General features: G+C 33.0%; 1 protein-coding gene across 4 annotated transcripts in view; it reads left to right on the top strand.

The window, feature by feature from the left end:
* The window catches only part of LOC119833694 (SH3 and multiple ankyrin repeat domains protein 3), a 159,081-nt gene that overhangs the window by 16,911 nt on the left and 119,216 nt on the right, over nt 1–22,954 (top strand). The window contains exon 1 of one of the 4 annotated variants that reach the window (XM_038357835.1): nt 2,400–2,519. The exons of 1 other annotated variant lie outside the window; for it this stretch is intronic. The gene's annotated coding sequence lies outside the window, so the exon portion shown is untranslated. Of the gene's footprint in view, nt 1–2,399; nt 2,549–22,954 lie in introns of those variants that run through there. 2 more of the 4 variants (XM_038357834.1, XM_038357836.1) reach the window with 2 other exon arrangements.

The raw sequence follows: 22,954 nt of genomic DNA, 5'->3' as shown, positions 1-22,954 counted from the left end.
AGCTTCTATTAGACAAGTGAGACACAAAAAGACAAACTTTTATCGTCTCACGTTACATCTTGCGTCCCTTTTCAATAACAATGCTCGCGCACAAGCGGGAATGAGACACAACGCTAGGCGCTTCACAGTCCAGAGCATCGTAATTTGATATGAGTTTCTGGAAACTGATTAAGATCGGAATATATCAAGTTATGGCTAAGAAGAAAGATGAACTCCTCATTTTTGCTCGTGTGTGGTCTGTATTTATAGAAATATGACAATACAAATATATTTTTTATATTTAAGAATATTAGGACAATATGAATATAGTTGCGTAACTCTATACTTCTATACTAATTATATAAAGCTGAAGAGTTTGTTTGTTTGAACGCGCTAATTTCAAGAACTTCTGGACCAATTTCATATTTCACTGTTGAATTTGTACCTAATTCCTGGATATTCCACGGTTAAAGACGGGGTGGATTCATAGTTTATTATAACAACAACTTTAGAAATATCTGCTTTCATTTATGTACTTAATATACACAAATCTATTCAGTTGTTTTAATATGGTTTAACAACAGCTATTCCAAGAATATACAGTTATAATATTATTCTAATTGGATAGTTCTAAGAAGAGAACATGAATTTAAAATGAATAACAATTGTTAACAAAAATATTTACATTGTATTTGAAATGATTTTGATATTTTAGTTATTTGAAATAACACATTTTTATACCACTTATAGAATTTAAACCATTATCCAACACAACCCGAACAAAAAATGATGATGTATTTTCAAACAACGACGAAAAAAGAAAAAAAGAGATTCGCAATTTCTGTATTTTTACCTACACTTTCGATTGAGATTTTATTTGAAAGCTGATGACAATTTGAAGACGTTTTGTTATTTAAAAATCATAAAGAATTGTGTATCTAATTACCTACCATATATGCCATAATATATTTATATACTCTGTCCCGTCAGTGATTCGATAGAAAATTTATATGGACTTATTGCGCAAGGAAAGAATGTTGGAATTATTTGTAAAAGTTATCAGATGGAGTCGATGGATGTTCTATTATTTAACCACCAAATTTTGCTTTGCATACATAGTTGAGACTTCCTCAGCGGTTCAGTTACAGGAAGTTTGATATTAAATTTTCCGATGTGATAACGAACACACTAATTTTATAAATGTGCAAGTTTGTTTGTTTGTACGATTGTCCGTCAATTACGCTGAAACTACTGAACGGATTCTGATGAAATTTTGTACATGGACAGGGTATGAGCTGATTTTGTCGATAGGAGGTCCTCAGAGATAGATTTTTATCCCGATTAAATTTTCTCTTGGGATAAAACAGGAATCTAATTGAGCGTCTAGTATAGCATTAATATGAGTTAATCACATTGGTTTATGTTTTGTTGAATGATATGGCAATAAAACGTTGCAAAACACACAAAATTCCTTAAAATATAAATTGTCATTTGTTTCAATTCAATATGACGTCTTTTTTCAAAAAAAGTTATTTTTTTAAAGCTTTGAAATAAATTGCTCTTCCACGCCGATTCATATTAAAGTCATCCAAAATAAAAATAGTATCCTACGTAGATAGTAAACGTACATACTTACGTAGTAAACTCACGTATAAGGTTGAGTTTAGGATATCAAATAGTGAATTTAATTTTCGTCCATAACCCGGTCATCCAAGTTGATAAAGTCCACGCAATATAAACCCAGAGGGCATACAAGCTTGCTGTCTGTGGAATAAAGCAAAATATTTCAGTAGTGGGCCGTTCATATTCTTGAAATATTGCCAAATGTAGCCTGTCTCAAACGCTCTATATTCTTGCAGATAGAACAACCCGATTTACCTCGAATCGTATATTTGGGTAAAGCTCCTTAAGAATGGTTTTATTCTGAGCATTGTAAATGCTTTGTGCTCCATTGCATTAGTTTAATCCGTGTGTGAATGTGTTCAAATCTTCTCGAGGAAGGATTGAATTCTATTCTATGAAATTTTAATTTGGTTTGATTTTCTCTCGCTGTAAATGAGGCAATATATCTTTTGAGTGAAGTGAGTTGAAAAATCTTCGTAATCTAAACAATGAAACATAACATAATACTTAATTTTAATAAGATCATATCACAACAAACATGCGATCGTCACGCTGAACGCGCAATTCAATTACAAACGTCGGAAACCGGCGAAAATACACAATTCGCACCCTTCGCGATCCAGCAAAAACTAGCAGCGTTTTTGCCTCTGCGGCATTCAATGAACGTTGCATATTGTGTTTTACATGAGTGGTATACAGTTGAAATTAGTTTGTCCGTGCGGGCAGGGATGCTGCGTCTCCGTATGTATTATAAATTGGTTTAGAGCGGCGCGGGGTGTGCCGTCGCTCGATATCTCAGTTGAGGTTCGATACGCGACCGGCCCGGCGCTCCGTACAATCCTGACGAAAATAAAAACAAACCAGTGTAGTGTTGTGACGTGATTATTGTGTATAATCTGTGGATTTTATATACGCTGGTGAGTTTGGAGGCTGATTAGACTCAACGGTAGGTGCGTTAATGGGTGAATAGAGGCGCATATTGGCTTTTATTGGTGGACAGTTGTTTTTTAATTGGTGTCCTTTGTAAGGGAATCTATACGGGAAACACTTAATATTTACTCGAATTCTCCATATATTACAAAGCCTCTGTTCTGTGCACAGATTTTTTTTTGTATTTTTGTAATTTAGTAGTTGCTGTTTTAACATTTATTCTTATGTTGTGTAAACTTGTATTTCATGTTGAGTTCACTTTTGGAACCTTCATATCTTCTATATAAGCTCTATATAAGTTAGTTGTTATGTGTACCACATATCAAAATATCAAGTCAATTTAGGCATTCAAGGTATTAAAAAATCCCATCAGGCTGAAAATAGGTGGGATCGTTAAAAAATTATTCAAATATCTGTTATATTGAAAAGAGAACATAAACTAAAATTTATTCAAATACGTTTAATAAAATGGTGATTCCGTGTGGCACCTTGTAGATATTGTGTCGATATTATTCTGTCGGTACGTATCAGTATATTGGGGTGCGAGGGAAATATATTAGAGTTTACGGTGACTGTACATTATGGAATGTTGATATAGGAAAACGCGTACATTTTATGTGAGAATTAATACAACAGAATATGTAAAACCATGCTACAATATGTCTCTCAACTTACATTCTTGTCATATAATGCATATATTTTAAGATAGCATTATATAGTGCTGAGATAAAATTTACATGCGTGACGATATAAGTTGCATTAGATCCTGTTACTCATTTAAAAACCATTCCATTTGAGTTCTTTTCAACCGACTTCCAAAAACGAGAAGGAGAAGGTTTCTAGAAATAGTTCTGTTTTATGTCTTGAATTAATAGTTGTAACAATTTCACTTTCTTGGATACAATTTCTTTGTACTAACTTTTATTAAAAAATACGCTTTTTGAATTATTTTATTAATTAACTAGCTGCACGCCGCGGCTCCGCCCGGGTTGTCATTTATCGTAATTAAAATTAAACTATCCTATCTCTCAAGTTGGATCGAACTGCACATGGTGTGCGAATTTTATTATAATCGGTTAAGTGGTTTAGGAGTCCATTGAGAACAAATATTGTGACACGAGATTTATATATAGTAAGATTTTTATTCAATCAATAGACATACATCTGTGTCTATAGATATAACTCTTCATGTTGTTTTATATATAATAGACAATAACTTGGGTACATTATTACTTACTACCTAGGTACTAGATCCTAATCCTTACTACCTACTAGATCCTAAGTAGTAGGCAACTTTTTATCCAAATATTTATCCTGAATACTAATTCTGAAGGTTTCGTATGGGGAGAGGCTGTCTGCAATTAAATTAAAAGGAACAAGAGTAAGCGTCGTACGTACCAGACAAAAACTAGACGCTCGCCCCGGCTCCGAACGGGTGAACCTAGATTAAAAATATAGCTCACGTCACTTCAGTTATTCTGATATTCTGCTTTCTACTAAGAAGGAGAGATGACATTACATACTCATTATATATTTTTGAAGTAATCCATTACACACTAACATAAAACGTGAAACGTTTAATAATTCATTTCTAATATCATTTTCAATTAAATTATTGTTAACAATACATAATGCTATGTACTGTGGAAGTAATTTAAAATAGAAACTGTGATATATCTTCAGGCAAATAAAACATTCGTTGCGTGATTTATTGTTGATGTGTTATACATTCTTTGCTGTGGAGTTATGTGAAGCAATTACAATTGTCTAGATATTATATTTATACTTTATGCGTGTTTACTAATTTCATCTTCAATTATCATTAAATAATTATTACTTAGCCTGTAGTAGTCTGACATCCTCCTAATTGACCGCCTCCTTGATACAGAGGTTATCGCGTGCGCGTAGAACCGAGGTGTCCTGGGTTGAATTCCTGGTGGGGACGCACAAAAAAAAATATCTCGGTCTGGCAAGACACAGAAGGCTGATCGCCTACTTCGCCGTACAGAAAATCGATCAGTGAAACAGATGTACATCATCTGCCCCATACCCCACTAGGGGACACGGGACTTCACACTGTACTACTCAGGGATATACATCATAACAATCGTGAGGATTTGATATTCATATATCCTAATAATATTATAAACGCGAAAGTTTGTAAGTATGGATGGATGAATGTATGTATATATGTTTGTTACTATTTCATGGAAAACCTACTGAAAAAACTATCAACGTTCCAAATTTAATTGCCAATAGCAATTTGATAGCTGGACAACTGGAATAACACATAGGCAACTTCTTATCCCAATATTCCTACGGAATACAATAATTAATTTTAAATTTTTATTATATAATTTCCTTTCGCTGTTTTATTTAATGTAACACACCAAATTGTTGTATTAATGAATCTTGAATTTTTTTAACACACTTGCCTAGTAAATTATAATGTAATTTCCTGTAATCGAAGGTACAGAAAACCATGTATACTTAGCAAGCTTTACAGAATTGTTTTCTTTATTCTTTGTTGAATATTCTTTATTAAAAAATAAATAAGTACAGAAGCAGTATTTTATCTGTGTTATAGTCATGTCCAAAGATTAATAATATGGTCATGTCACTCAGTAAAGATGCTGTGGTCGTTTAGTTTTTGTGTGATTGTATGGTAAAATAACTATTTATATAAGCTATGTATGTCTATGAATATTTTCTACAAATTGTTCTATTGCTTAAACTTGCATACCAGTTATCTTTTGGGTTGTATGTAATATTATCGAATGCAATTTTAATATTTTTTTTTTAATAAAGCAGACATTTTCTATCTTAAGGCGGGTTTCGAATTAATATCCGTCTTTTACCATCAAATATTGTCTAACATTAATTCTTATAGGCTTTCAAAAACTGTACATAAGCATTATATTCTGATAGTTGAACACTATGTGCTACCATAAACTTCTGCAGATTTATCAATTTTTTTTTTATGTTTAAAAATGTATAGTAAAACTACATATATATCTTCTTCAGATTTATCAATTTTTTTTAATGTTTATAAATGTATAGTAACATTATATTTTAAAATACAGAATATGAAACCTCATTTTAAGGAGGCATTGGAAAGTAAAATCATGAAGATCACATCGCGGACTTAGTCAAGCGAATATGAACGTAGGAAAATATATTCCAATTTACATTGGAGATGGGAAGCCCTCTTGAGGTAAGGATTCGTAATATTACGGCCTAGTTCTATTTTTGAAGAAACATAGAAATGTTCAATACATTCCCTTCTATCTTTTGGCTGTTAAAGACAAAGTTATGAATAAATTTCTAGTCTAGATACATTAAATTAGAGTTATAGTACTTAATTATTGTCAGATTTCAGATCTTGCCACTTATTACTTTTAATTTTCAATGTAAATGTTGAAGAAGCATTTAATTTTTAATTATTTAAATGAACTACGTGTGTAATGTTTATTACTACTTAGTAAAACAAACACAACTAATTCTATATTTAAATTTGCCATTCTATACAAAAAAATAATTGCATTTCAAATTATTCCATTTTTAAATCACAATACCAGCATCATTTATAGCCCTTTTTAAAAATAGAATTTGGTGGATATTTGTTTGACGACCTTGCGGCACGGCATGACGCAACGGGGTGAACGAACAGGCTGGGGTGGCAGAACGCATGCGCACTGCATGTTTTGACATCTTAAGATTTCCCTTACATGCGGATTATCTCTATTTATACTGGGGGACGTCTTGGCGGACGCGATTTGGCCAAGCTTTGCTGCTTCATATTGATTGTGTTGGGTTCATTAAACTTCTGTTTCCCTCTTATATTATACTAGCTGTTTCACCCGCGTAAGTTCGTCCGTATAAATATCTGGATAATCAGTTGCCTATATGTTATTCCAGTTGTCCAGCTATCTACGTACCAAATTTCATTGCAATCGGTTCAGCAGTTGTTGCATGAAAGAGCATCAAACACACACACATCCTTATAAACTTTCGCATTTATAATATTAATATGATTAGTAGGATTGGATAGTAGGATTTATATTGATCTGTATTGGCTGGCAACCAATCGTTCGGATTTTTTTACAACCCTAAAAATAATTAGGGGAAAGTGTAAGCATAGAGGCGTCTTTCAAAAATGTATATGTATATATCTACACTAAAACGAAAGTGAATAAAACAACTCCATCATATACGAAGAATAATTTGTCGCGTGATTTAAAATTGGCAAACTAGCGAACGCAAAAACGCGAGCCTGCAGCGTTCACATGATCAAGAAACAATTTAATAGAATTATTTCCAGATCATTATTCCCGGATAGAAAGGCTAAAACGGTCGCACAGCCTGTTATTTGGCGGCGTGGTTTATCATTAGGATAATAAGTTAATACCGACGGGGACGGGACGTGAGCGACCCCATATTTAATGGGTTCCCAAGAACACCTTTACATCTAGTGGGCTATTTGTGGGACTAAGAAATTTGACATAGCCTGTGTATTTTCGATAAGGTTCTGTTTCAGTTTTCAATCTGCTGAGAAGGTTGAGAAGGTGAGAGGTTATTTATGATAATACAATCTGTTTAAAAAATTGTGAAGAGGTTTGTAGTCTTGTTAAATTGAGGTGAAAATACTAATCAAGCCATTAATGTGTGAGCTGCTACTCAATTCACTCCGGTTTGAGTTTAGGCTTTTCATACACTATAATGCTAGTATATTGAATAAATCCTACTCGTATTTTTAGGTAGCAATTTTTTTCGCTTCCAGAACGAGAATGTGGTTAAAATTATTGTTTCATCAATTTAATATTTATTTGAAATTAGTAAGGGAATGTACAGAATACATATACATATTAAGTAATGTAATTAGAAATAGATCATCAAACCCGCACTCTATCACAACAAGTGATTTACCACTTACTGCGCCACCCGAGTAATCCTACTAATCCTACTAATATTATAAATGCGAAAGTTTGTAAGAATGTGTGTGTGTTTGTTGCTCTTTCACGCAAAAGCTACTGAACCGATTGCAATGAAATTTGGCACGTAGACATCTGGACAACTGGAATAACATATAGACAACTTTTTATCCCAATATTCCTACGGGATACGGACTTACGCGGGTGCAACCGCGAGGCGCAGCTAGTTATACATAAGTGTTGAATGATTTTATTCAAAACAAACCACATCACGAGTCTCAATTAGTTAAGAAGTTTCAAATTTGTGCATTCTTATGCCTTAAAGTTAAAAATAATCAAATGACCGCTTCACCCTCTTACCGTATTGAAAACGATCCGTTTCTTAGAATATAAACCTTATAGGGGCAATGAAAAAACTTATTATACGCTCATCGGGTTCGGCTTATTGTGTTTTGCCTTCGAGGAAAAATTGTTTCACGATTCATCCTTGTATGAATTCTATTTGAAATTTACTTAAGTGCTGCTTTGAACTGATATTATCTGGAATTCTCGAAAAGAATGATATTAAAAGTGAAGGAGATCAAAGCAAGACGTTTTCATTAAATGTTTATTCGAAAGAGCAATCCAGCTTTCCTGTATTGTTTCTTGCTATTTTGATTTGTTTGTTTTAATTAAGTAGACTTCATAATGAATCGTGGAAAGATATCAAATAATTGTTTTAAATACAGATGCACTGCGATGCGATGTACGCTTTGAGCTTTTATAAAGCTTTTTGTATTGTATTTTTGGTATTATATACACGCATGTATATTATATTTTCAATAGTATTACCGGGAGTATACTAAATCTAGGAATTGTTAGCAACTCTTAGAAATGTAAACAATGCTATAAGGAAATATAAAAAATAGTGTTTAAAAAATTATTTAATACGTACATTATAAATATACAGAAATTAATACAAATATATAATATAAGACGCATGTTTCGTTTTTTCACACTTTGCTAAGATATCAACTGCAAAACAAGTCCATTCATCGCCACTAGATTTTTCTGAATAAATCCTTAGTATTTGTCGATTTAGTATCCCAATCCCTACTTAAGATTGCCTCTAAATCCAGACGAATGACCGTTAGATCCTAATAAATCGTCTCGCAGTTATTCCACGAAGGTGCGAATTACATAACGAATAAGACTCCAGTTTGTTCCATAATGTAACAGCAAATTGGTCAATAAAAGGCGGTCATATCAGTGCCACTTATTGGTATGTGTTTTGTTTTTATTCCTTCTTTATAAAATTTTGAAGAAGGTTTGAAGTATCTATATCGAACTCGTTAACAGAATGGTGATTATCTGAGGAATATAACAAGGAATTTTATTTTGATCAATGTGGTGTTATTGTGTATTACACAGTGTGATAATCTATACAACTGACTGTGCTAATGATATAAAGTTACATCAATATAATATTTCGTTTATTTTATGTCTTGAATTTTAAGGAATAATATAAATTTTGGAATAATTTATATTATTCCTTAAATAAACAGTATAAATTCATGCTATTCAACATAACATATATTCATCAAAATCATTCTGTAAGATATACAATAATCTATACACTGTTGCTTTTTTTTTAATTTTCGAGAATGCGCCTTTGTTGTGTTGTGGTACGTATTTTCTCTCTTGTGTTTTAACAAAATCGCAAAGAAACAGGTGAATTGGTCGAGCTGTTCTCGAGTTTTACGGTTTGGCGATTCGTTTTCATTTATACATAGATTTTCGCTTTGAATTCATGATCTCGTATTTGTATTTTTATATACAGAGATATAAAAGTATATGATACTATATAATTTATTTGTTTTTAACGATATTTGATTGTTTTTAAATATGATATATAGTAATCTAAAATAATCGAAACGATGGTTAAAACAAATACAAAATTCTTCTTTTTTTCGATGTATTGGATTAATTCGATGAATCCATTTAGTTTCAGTAATAATAGAAGATAAGCGAAACATTAAGTTTCGTTTTCAGATGTATATAGCGGAGTCATCTCTTCGACAATGCTAAATAAAATATGCATGAAATGACGCGACGAGGTCTGCCCCTCGACCTGAAGCCTTATAGTAACCCATATAATGTAGTTTCATTGTACACTTTGTTTCCACAACGTTGTGCCGCGATCATTGGGTTTTTATGAAAAATTGTACTTTTAAAGCTTTTGTTGAATTGAAATGTTTGAAGTCTCTTGTATTTGTTTTTCCGAATTTCGACTCGTCCTACTGAAAATGTGGGTTAAATACAGATTGTAATGAAGGCAACGGTGAATAAAATGATTTTTTATTTGTAAATAAATTTAACAAACAACGTTCTCTGGTAATTCTCGGTATTATAATTATATTTCAAATGAAAACAAGTCTCTACGGTGAGGTTGTTAATGTGAAATTGGGTTTCTGTGCTACTTTTAAATTATTATATCTATACAAGCTTTCGCATGTGGGTTTTCAATCGGTAGATTTATTTTTCATTATACAATTTCTCCTTTTAATTGTCATCGAGTTTTGAACAAAGAAGTGACAAGCATTTTTAAATTTAATTTTTAGTTTTATAGCATTGAAATGCTTTAGAAATGAGAAATTTTGAAAGAATAGAAAAACTTTGATCACAAGGCAGGATTCGAACCTGCGTTTCTTGCCTAACCGTAGCAACGCCTAGCCTCTCGGCCACCCGTGATCCCGCCACAGTAATCGAATCAAAATTCAAAATTTCTCAAGTTACAAGTAAACTAAGACGTTCAATAATTTTTTCCAGCAATGAATTAATTTAATTTAATATGATTAATTTTTAAACGTTAGATACACATGATGATAACAATATAGTTTTATTAATAACATATCTTCTTTTACCTTAATAATAAACCATTACGTATACTTTAAGATGCAAAAAAATTGTCTAAAATTATTAATGTAAGGCCTTCAGTCTGCCCTTGGGCGGTGCGGGGCATGTTCTCGAAATTATAAAGTTAGATAAGCTTCGTTTTTCGGGTTTTTTATCAGCACAAGTTTTATAAAGCTAATTCATGATAAGTTTCTGAGTTTTATGGCTTTTATATTAAGAAGTGGGTAACTATTACGGCGTAATGAAACCCATTTTATTTTCAGAAGTACAGACATACAAACTAACATTCATAAAAATACCAGTCTTTGTCTGTGTTTTTACACAAAAGTATAATTATAGTTATATATACTATAGTATATATATAACCACCAACAGTTAAGAATAAAAGCCTTATTTTGTTTTAAAGGCGCTTTAAGCGCTGGCGAAAACGGTTAAATGGCCAAAAATTTGCTTTTAATTTAAGGGGAATTAGGAAAGAACTCTTTTGAATTTCGAATTCAAATTTTTATCCTTAATTTTATAAGGGTATTCGAAAAATAAAACATTAGCCACTTTTAAAAGTTATTTTAGTTATTTTTCCATAACATTTTCCTTATTTTTTCTATCATTTATTATTATCTATTTTATTGTGGGAGTCGAGCAAGCTTCGGCCAATTGGGCCAACTCGCACCGGGGTACCACACCCCCACATAAGACTGGCATGAAATAATAGCATGCATTCCTTCTCACTCTTCCAAGTCTTAATTCTAATCGTCAATCCTTTCTTCTTCACAGGCATATAAAGTTTAGCCGTTGAATTCTCACCAAAGACCTGACTTAACAACGTAACGTAAATGTTGCTTTGATAATAAATAAAGATCACACTATATTCTATTCTTCTTAGTATCGTAACAAAAGGTGACATTTCGTATTCATTAGATATCTGCTAGAAGCACTTACTATGCAGCTAGCGATGGCCCCTGATCGACGCATAGGTATGCTTCCTTTGTAGCCCTTATTGCATATTTTATTATGACACAATATATGCGTATGAATCTATAAAGTTACATTGTAGTTACTTTCTTCGTGCTTTATTTTATTATACTACAAGCATTATAAATTGTTAGAGATAATACCTATACAACTAGATAGAAATATTATGTTGCTAGCATTATAAATTTCTCATACAATCTACCTAGTACATATTTATCTGATCCTAAATTAAGCATTAAATGAAATAAAGTCCATCATGCTAAATTTTTTTTTAGATTTTTTTACCATGCAAAAAAAGCCGCTGGTTGCAGTTTTTTGTTTTTTGTATCTGTCATAATATTAACCGACGCGATAGACGTTACAGGTGTACAAGGTACAATATAGGTATAATATGGAGCTCCATAGCTCATTATTAACCGACTTAGATATATAAATGAATACAATAATATTTAATTGCATATTGAATGTGAGAGCTGAGAGAAGCACTAATTATTATATGAAACACGTGTGCCATAAGCATGTGTGTATATGTGTATGTGTGTTTGTCCGAACTAACCCAAAAACTATAATTTCGATTGAAATGTTTCCCTTAAATTGTGTGGAGCATGCTCGAATTAAATACCAGTGAAATCGGTTCTTTAGCTTTTGAGACAGAGAGTCATTTTATTTTCATATCTAAATCTAAAATATATAGTTGCTTTATAGCCTTAATTGGATAAATCCTAATCGAATAGTAATCCAATATATCTCTGTCTCTATCATCTCTAATTGGATTGGAAGCTGCCATGGGAACATAAGAGACACAAAGCCAAATGTATGACGTCATTTGTACATATGTAATATATTGGCTCATAAATTAAATGAAGATTCATTTACAAGCGTTGTAGTTAAAATATTTTATAACATTCTTCACGTTCGTACAATTCGCCAACAAATTAGCGTTCAAATTTTTATATTGTAGGTAATTTGTCTATAGTTTAAACAATATTTATAATATTTATTACAACATGTATTATATTTTCATTAGTTTTAATATTTTACTTATTATTGATTTATATTATATCAATACATATAGTATACTAGCTGCGCCCCACGGTTTAACTCGCGTAAGTCCGTATCCCGTAGGAATATCGGGATGAAAAGTTGCCTATACGTTATTCCAGTTGTCCAGCTGTCTACGTACCAAATTTCATTGCAATCGGTTCAGTAGATTTTTCGTGAAAGAGCAACAAACACACACATATCCTTACTAACTTTCGCATTTATAATATTAGTAGGATATGAGTATCAATGAACAATAATTTTAACTATGAGTACACATTCATGCAATAATATTGCAACACGTTTTATCGGTCGGTTTAAGTTATGTCGTAGCCTGGATCACATTTACACATATGGCAATACTATGCTTCTATATTGACAATAGCATGGTCTCAAAATATTAGAAATTGTAAGAGAACGCAAAGGTAATTTTTGTCAAACAAAAAGGACACCAACGTTAGGGACGTTTTAGAGACTCTATGTTCTAAAATTTGACTAAATCACAGCAATTTCCTGTCAAAAACTAAAATTAGTAATAAATTAATTAAATAAAAAAAACAAACTGAAAAAGATTTCAATACTTTCCTGATTCTGATTTCCGTATATGCCGAAACTACTGGTCCCATTTTCAACAGCAACATAACGTTTTATTGGACAAAAAGGGTACATGACACGAGACGCAAGTAGCATCAACACGGAGGGTGGTACACAGGATACGGTTGCTTGTTCAGTCCCTTGCATACTGATAATATCCGATGCCACAACTTGATAATGTATCGTCCCTCTGCCTTTACAAATAGGAAAGGAAGCTCCCAAGGAAATAAAGGATGCTTGTAATAATTTGCCCTTTATTTAAACACTAGCCGTTCGCCCACGCTTCGCCCGTGGTACCTTCATACATTACCTATATCACTCAGTGCAGATACAGCTTTATAAAAGTAAAATAAGTTTTTAAAATTAGTTTCTATTATATACCAACAAATACCAGGTGTTTCGTTTGACATGCAAATAAGTGAAAAAAGCAAATTTGCGTTAAACTATTTAAATTCAGGTAGTCTAACAGAAGAGGGGCAATTGTTCAAACAGCGAGGGGCGTAATAAGCCCAGACAGGCAATTATGTCTCTCACCCTGTTACAAAACATACTCATAACTGCTTATATTACACGTGATGAAAATATAATCTTGCCTATGCGTAACTAGCATTATATACATATATATTTTTTATGTCATCGTCGGCAATGGAGCTGGTGGGTCGCCTGATGGCAAACGCTACCACCGCCCATGAACATTTGGAGAGGCGTTAGGTGTTATATATACTAACCTAATCTATCATTATAAAGACGAAGGTACGTTGTTATTTGGTTTTTACAAGCTTAAAGCAAATAATGAACGTGTAAAGACTTCTTTTTTGTAGTTATAATAGACAACGGTTATTTGTTATTCAATCGTTACTAAGCTTTTAAATATGTAAATACTAGCTGCGACCCGCGGTTTCATCCGCGTAAGTCCGTATCCCATAGGAATATCGGGATAAAATGTTGTCTATATGTTATTCCAGTTGTACAGCTGTCTACGTACCAAATTTCATTAAAATTTTAATGCATCTGTTTTTATGTTACCTACTCGTAGAATGGCAACAATTTTCAAGTGGGTAATAAAAAAATTACACAGCCGACTGTGATTTTATTATTTATTTTTTTCTTAAATAACTAAAAATAATAACTTTCATGATATACTGTGGCCTTGATACAGCCAACCGTCGTCTCATACAATATTTCAATAGATATACATTTATAAACACGTTCAAATGACCTATGATATTAATTATTTGTATACATAGCACGATATAACGAATGCATAAATATTACCACCCACAGGCAACCAATTACGTTGCCATAACAACGGCGACATTATAAAAACAAACAAACAACACTGACTCCAATATCGCAATTGTTTCGTTCCTTTGTCAAAACACATCTTTCATAGAATGACACATGAACTTCTGTGACATCAGGTTACTTTCGATCTGTGTTTATGAAATTGCGCATAAATATTTGATAACCACCACCCCAAATCAAACCGACCAGCCCAATCTGATTACCTCAACAAATGAAAAAGTAATAGAGTTGTAATTACCAAAAAGCACACAGGAAAAGGAAACGAAGGGAGCGGATCGGGAAGCCGCAAACCACGCAACGAAAAACTGTTTCATTATAGCCAAAGGCAGGTTTTAATAAAGATATTTATACGTTATAAGAGCTATATTTAATACACAGATTAATGGAAAAAAAGAGAAAAAAAATCGAATTGAAACACAGTCATTACAAAACCGCTCGTCCCGGCTTCGCCCAGTTTGCCGAAGAGATAAAATAAATTATAACACAGGACACTCACAGATAACGTGGCTTTCTATTAATAAAGATTTTTTCATAAGAACGTAAAACGTTCACACATTTGTTAAATATTGATGTATTTTTACTATTAGAGTCGTGAAGTAATCCCGTCTCATCGCAGGTGCCTCCCACGGGAACTCCCCGCTATTGTCGGCGGTTTCCCTTTCATGCCTATTGTTATCCACGGTCTATCGGATGTGATCGGCTTATTAAATACCACGGGACTCTTCACATTTATTCGTACGTTTTGTTGGAAAGCATAGTTTTATGATGCAGTGGCATGGACTGGTATGAACAGGGCTTATGTTAACAGTTTTAATTTATCTCCTATTACATTTATTTCATCATCTATTTCATGCTTGGTATATTTTATGTAGATATTTTTCACTTGTAAAGTATATCTAGTGAAGTCTTGAAATGTGGGGCATAGTACATTTGTTTAATTGACCAATTTTAAACAAAGTTTGGTACCCATCTGTGCCCTACCAGACCAAGACGGTTTTATCAGTCTCCAACGGGAATGGCACCTGACATACAGACCTGTAACCACAAGACAACAAGACAACTGCATCTTCGATATGCTTTTTTTTAATTTTTTACATTATCCAATAGATGTTCACAACTTTAATATTTTATGTTAAATGAAAAATCTTAAATTTCTTAATACGTATTGAAATATGGAAAGTTTAAGGACAGGTGTGAAAAGTCTCTATGGAGCTGTGATTTAATTCTCAAAGACAGCCAAGTTACGCATTGTTATTCCTATTATGGTCATTAATACCTAGAAAGTATTGTTTGTTTTTGCTGAGCCTGCAAAGATTAACTACCGTGAATTGATGTTTATTCAAAGAAATTCTCAAGCATTACGCATGGGTCAGAATAACTGGTAATTAGTAATGTACTAGCTTTCTACCCGCGTCTTCACCTATGTAGTCGAAGGAAATATTTTGCTCGTGGGATTGCCGGGATAAAATCTATCCTATATATCCTTACACAAAGGGCTCGGGTCTCAATTGTCATTGAAATCGATTGAAATGTTTTTACGTTTTAATTATAATTACTAGCATGACTTTCTTTTATATTTATTTTAGATTTTTATTAGTTACCTTACCTTCGATTATTTATTTATATTATGTCATAAATAAAACACGAACTTTAATTAATCCAATAATAATCTAAGTTTGCATAGCATAATTAGATTTATTGATAAAGGTCGATAAATCTGATTAGTCGCTGCAGGTAGAATGCTGTAACAAATAGATATAATGATATACATATCTATTATTTGGCTTCGCTCGCATTTGAATGTTGACCATTCTCAAATTCATCTGAAGACACAACAAATTTCATTAAAATCGATCTAGCTGTAGGACAGCTCAGTAGACGTACAGAAGAAATATATATGACGACACACATATGACCAGTTTGTTAATTTGTTTAGAGTTTTGCTAAATCGCAGCGATTAAGATTCAGCTTAAAATTGCCCTTAACAATTTATCTTTTACTAACTTTTGCCCGCGACTTCGCACGCGTTAATTCGGAGTAGTTTAATAGACGTTATTATATATATAAACCTTCCTCTTGAATCACTATCTATAAAAAAAACCCATCAAAATCCGTTGCGTAGTATTAAAGATTTAAGCATATATAGATACATAAGGACCGAGAAAGCGAGGTCGTTTTATACTATGTAATGATATACTTATCACATAACACACGCTCTAACTGTTTTTTAAAGGGGAACCTATTTACGTGAATGCCCACAAACTGTATCTAATTCCGTATTATCTCTAATTAAGCACTCAAGCAATAAACATTTTTATTGATACTTAAATACAATAAAGTGTGATGTAACACTATAATTACACGCAATGAACGTTTCAGCATACACTTGTATACCTAAGTCTGAGTACCGGATGTGGCGGTGGCATTTGCAGTCATCCGGTTAGTGCAGCGCGTGATACTTAAAATAAACAATATTATATTAAAACTCTTTTCTGTCTTATAAACTCTTCAGCATCATTTAATATAATTACTGGCTGTGTCCTGCCGTCTCACTGGTGTAGATGAGTTTTTTTCTTTATATACCTATGCTCCGTGGGAATATTGGAATAAGTAGCCTAAGTTATTTCGTATATATAGCTGTTCCAGAGGTTAGGAACAAACAAACAGACGTACAAAAATATTTAAAAAATGCTTTTGGTACATTGTATTTAGTAAAAAGTAACTGTTATATTACAAAAGACACTCCAAAAATATTTGTATAGACTAGTATATAAAGTGACATAAGTAATTTCATCTAAATTATAGATCTATAGAGTGCCCATAAAAATATTAATATTAAGTTAGTACTCAGAAGTAAACACTACAGGCGGGCTAAAATATAAAAGCGTAGATATAACTAAAGCACTTAACCCGGAGACTTATGCCGCGCGCCTCCCCTTAATTGCTTCGATCACTAATGCTTCGAACTTTGAGATTTATATTAATTTTAATTGGTGAATATTCGAAATATATTATAAATAAATTTATTTGCACGTACAAATATTGAGTCAACTGCCTTCTTAGGTTTGTATTTGTATTTCATAAGACAATGTCCTCCCTTTAATATCACACATACATACATTGCTCCTAAATCAAATTTACTTCTATCGACTTATGATTAAAGAATAAAAGAAGTTATACATAACATAGTTAATACATCATCATCAGCCCATATATGTTCCCACTGCTGGGACACAGGCCTCCCATGAGGGTTAAGGCCATAATCCACCACGCTGGCCAAGTGCGGGTTGGCAGATGTCGCATGTCGTCGAACTTTTGATTCTTGGATATGCCGGTTTCCTCACGATGTTTTCCTTCACCGTTTTAAGCAGTGGTGATGTTATTCACATGTGCAGACAAATTAAAAAACCAATTTATTTCCTGCACGCTCCGCCCGGTCTCGAACCCCGACTTATCGATTTTGAAGTCCGAGGTTCTCACCACTGAGCCACAACTGAACTGAGCACATAGTTAATACATTATTCTCTAATTAATATTGTATAATTTCTCACAAGACACTTTTGAAAATTGTGTATTTCCTTTCCGTGTGTTGCTTTAAATGGTAAATTTATTTGTTAAAGAACAATCAATAAAAGATAAATGTAACATGATTGTATTGAATGAAATTGTATATAAATTCATTTAATGCATAAATTCAGATCAGATACATTATACATACAAATTACTACGATGCAATTATCGCTTGCTCTGATCCTTTTTTCAATTAAAATCGTATCTATTGTTTTAAATCTTAAATCTCGATTTAGTTTCACGCTGATCATCGCATCAGACAAAATAATACGTACGTATGCCAACGTACGAAAGATATAATAATACGCCCACAATATCATCCCTTTAAATATTTTTGAATTATTTGATCCGGCAAGGCACAGTATCTTAAATAAACACTCTTCACACCATAAAAAATCGAAGTCAGAAAACGTTTTTAAACTGTACCCATTGTTAGGTCTGGTATTAAACACATACATACGTAGCTAGAACACCTCGCCAAATGTCTCAAGTTCACACTTTGCGTGCTCTCATGCATTGTAGCACCACATTCCGGTCTAGACTTGCGTTGATTTAGCTAGTTACTTGCATCCGTCACCTCTGTGAGTAATAACCCTGTTATTTGGCGTTCAAATGAACATTTGTTTGTGGAAATACCCTAAAATGCATTTTGCTATACGTCTATACTCTATTATTTATAAAATAAAAAGATTAAAACACTTAATCATATCCTATCCTACTATATCCTACTAATATTATAAATACGAAGTTTGTAAGGATATGTGTGTGTTTATTGCTCTTTTACGCAAAAACTACTGAAACGATTGCAGTGAAAATTGGTACGTAGACAGCTGGACAACTGGAATATCATACAGGCAACTTTTTATCCCGATATTCCTACACATAAAGAATAACTCACTAATTAAACGATTGCTCATCTTCTTTTTATGCACTATAAATGACGACCCATCATTATAAATTCACTTTTCATATACTCCGATTATAAAGCATATATGCATTTGCAATAAAAACAAATATAAGACACGACATTAACATAAAACTGAATCTATATTGCGAAAATATATAAAAGAAAATATACTGGACGGTGGACATATTCTACTCATTACGATACTGACAAAAAGAACGAACACCGTATTAAATATCTCTTCAACCGATTCCAACCCTTATTTATTTGGCAAAGCGGTCGATTCTGGGACGAACACGATATGCATTATAGGAGAAAATAATTTTATTATTGTGCTATTAAGCTAGGAAGCTATTTTAGGAACACGACGCGTAATAGCACTTACGATGGATTCATTATCTCGTGATAACTTTAACTTTGCTGGGTTATAATGGAAATACTCATAGGTATACTACTTAACATTAATTTATATATCTTTTTGTACCTACTTCACTCAATGCCATGTCAATAAATTCATATATCGATGTTTCAATATCTAGAAGTCTTGTGTTAGACACGATATTTGAGTGTTAAGCTTCCTCGCTTGTCCTATTAATCAATAAAATCATGCCAGACTATTTCTAAGATGCATCCATGGTCAAAGACTTGATTTCAATTAATGAGATAAATATCATGTAATCAAAGTACAGAGTGCAGACATTGAAGCTTTTATGTTTCAATAATCGCGACTGTGAGAACCAAATGAAAAAATACAACATGAAGTCAATAATGGTAGCCATAAGATATATATAATAATATAATGCTTGATTCATTTATATATCATTACCTATCAGTTTGCTTTTTGTTCTAGACACAAGCTTCGTGTAAGAGATATCCTATCCTACTAATCCTACTTCCTGCTAATATTATAAATGCGAAAGTTTGTAAGGATGTGTGTGTTTGTTACTCTTCCACGCAAAAACTACTGAACCGATTGCAATGAAATTTGGTACGTAGACAGCTGGACAACCGGAATAATATATAGGCAACTTTTTATCCCGATATTCCTACGGGATACGGACTTACGCGGGTGAAACCGCGGGGCGCAGCTAGTTAACCCATAAATGTACAAATCAATCAATATTCTTTCTATAATACACTGTATGTATTTACGTATTAAGCTTCTTATACGTTTCTAAACTTCTGTTTTGATTGAGTTCATAGTCTAAAACCATTGAGCCCTCTGCTGTATTTTGTACTTAATACATTTCTTCATACAGCCTACATTAGCTTGTATATAATCCAGCTATATAAACAACCTTGAATCGGACAAATGGAGCGCAATAAATCATAGCAGGATTGATGACAATTCTTAGTTCTTTCACGCAATTTCCTTCGCTCGTCTGATATTTTCCTTTACTTTTGAAAAGGTTGCGCTATATAGCTGAAGATACAATTTATTTAATGGATATTGAGTACGAGTTATATGCATGTTTTTCATATTTTTTAGACATTGCATAAGCTGTTATCTATGTGGTTAAATAGACTCTGAAATATGGACACGCACACTCACTTAGAACGAAGAATTGTGACTATTTCGATCCCTATATATATGATGTAAAATGTACAATTCTCATTATTTATTACTATGGAAGGATTTATTACTGATTTATGACTGTATAAACTGTATGCAAATATTGTTACTGAAAAAACTATTTTGATTTTAGAATTAGAAGCTTGACGATGTCGTACGAAGCATGATTTAATATGAAAATGAAATCATTATTCCTTCATTAATGTAAATGAGGTTATAGCGGAATTAAAAATTGCCAAATCGGCAAATATCCAAGATAACATTAGTTGCTCTATTCATCATCAGCCCATATATGTTCCCACTGCTGGGACACAGGCCTCCTATGAGGGTTCAGGCCATAATCCACCACGCTGGCCAAGTGCGGGTTGGCAGATGTCACATGTCGTCGAACTTTTAATTCTTGGACATGCCGGTTTCCTCACGATGTTTTCCTTCACCGTTTAAGCAGTGGTGATGTTATAGTTCCTCTATTAAAATACACATTTAACAAAGCGTCATGCAATACAAGTTTCACAAAATTAAAATAAGCCTCTAGATGACCGAACTCAGAGTACACCTGACCTTTATTTCAGGCTCGGATCTCCGACCCTTCCTTACAGCACTGTATTTTATAAGGTAACACTTGATTTTGTAAATATAATATTAAATACAAATGGAAATGATGTTACAAGTTACGATATACATTTTCTAGAACATTCGGGTTCTTACATAATTAAATACAATTACTTTTCCGTATTCACATATCTTTCCAATATACTATAAAAATATTAACATATAACACGAATTAAATATAAAAACAGCTATCTAGGCTAAAAACAAACGTACTTTTTAATTGATAATATTAGTAAGGTCTTTTAAATGAGAAATTGAAAAATGAGAAATAGCAAAGTTGCTACGGTTAGGCAAGATACGCAGGTTCGAATCCTGCCTCGTGATCAAATTTTTTCTATTCTTTCGAAATTTCTCATTTATAAAGCATTTCAATGCTATAAAACTAAAAATTAAAAGGTCTTTTAAATTTTTCTCAAACACGATTTGCACTCGAACAATAACATCAACGTATCAAAAACAAGCTTGCAAGCCAAACTATTAAAACTGGAACTTCGATATCCCGGATCCATTAGAAGTGTACTATAATAAGGTCTATCGATCAGCAAACAAGTTCTACTTGACACACAATTTACTTGAAAAGCGCGAACAAATCTCAGTAATGGGTCGGTAGCGTGAGCGGGCCAAATGTATTGACTCCGCGAAAGCTAGACGCCGGCTGTGACAAGATATATACTGAGGCGGGTAACGTTATATAACTATTTGTTGTGATACGATTTGTTCATCTTCTTATTGAACAATTTGCTAGTCTAGAAAACAAACAGCTTTTGATATTCATCATTATTTAGAAATGATCCCCACAGAAGACCGGCGTGAAATAGCATACTGCTGCGTTTCGTTCGGTGAATTGGGGAGCCGGTCGCCCATATCCTCTTCCTTACCTTTCCCAATCCTTTCCTTTACGAGGAGTAAGTCTTCAATCCTTTCCTAATACCTTTCCATTTTGCAGTCGGCAAGAGGCGTAAGGTCTGCATTCGACCTTACACCTCTCCAAATGTCCATGGGCGGTGGTAGCGCTTACCATAAGGCGACCCACCAGCTACATTGTCGACTATGACATAAAAAAAATAAAGCAGATTGCTTATAATTTAGGTATACCCAGAAATTATCGTTGTAGTTTATAAACACTCCACGTGATTCAAAACGTTTTTAGCACGCATTGAATTTAAAATACGTTTAAATTTGCCTCGTTACTGAAAATTAGATATTACAATAATACAGTGCGGACTCCACAAACGTAAATCAAACCTGATTATTTATAGAAAATGGGCGATAGCAACAAAAAAAAAGTTCATTTATGAAATTGAATACTAACCCTATATTAAGATGTTAATAATGCCATATAATACTTATGATTAAATAGATTTAGGGCATATTTAGATTTAGGGCAATAGGCATTGGAAAACAATATTAAAATCGCGTTTATCTTATATTTTGAACATGCGGCATTCTTGTGAAACAACAGCAATAAATATATTAGTGTCTGTAATGATTTCCTATTAACAAGAGGAAAGAATTTCGTATTGCAACAGCGGACCGGCCCTTGTTCTCGCCTTCAATATCCACAAATATGTAGATGCCTTTCATTTTATCGAGTTATTTTAACCAACTGTGGCTAATAATGTAACTGGTGTATAAGTATAAATAATTCGTATGCGTGAAAATAATAGGTTTATTTTATACAAACTGCTCCGCGCGGTTTCACCCGCGGACGAACACACGGGCAATAACAAGTATTTATAGCTGTATTATTCTGATGTAAAAACTATATTATTGAAAGTATGAAGTGCAATTAAATTCCATTCAGTAGGTTTTACGTGAAAGAGCAATGAACATCAATCTACCATACAAACTTTCGCGTCTACAATGTTACTGGCATCTCGTCTATATTCGCTTCTTTAAAATTAATAAAAAACGAACGAATTAAGATTTATGAAAGTTTTCGATTTGAGAAATTTTGAAAGAATGGAAAAAATTTGATCACGAGGCAGGATTCGAATCTGCGTTTCTTGCCTAACCGTAGCAACG

Source organism: Zerene cesonia, chromosome 17 (genome assembly GCF_012273895.1).
Source record: "Zerene cesonia ecotype Mississippi chromosome 17, Zerene_cesonia_1.1, whole genome shotgun sequence".
Lineage (NCBI taxonomy): Eukaryota > Metazoa > Arthropoda > Insecta > Lepidoptera > Pieridae > Zerene > Zerene cesonia.
Note: the sequence above shows the minus strand (reverse complement) of the source record. Positions and strands in the feature narration are given on the sequence as shown.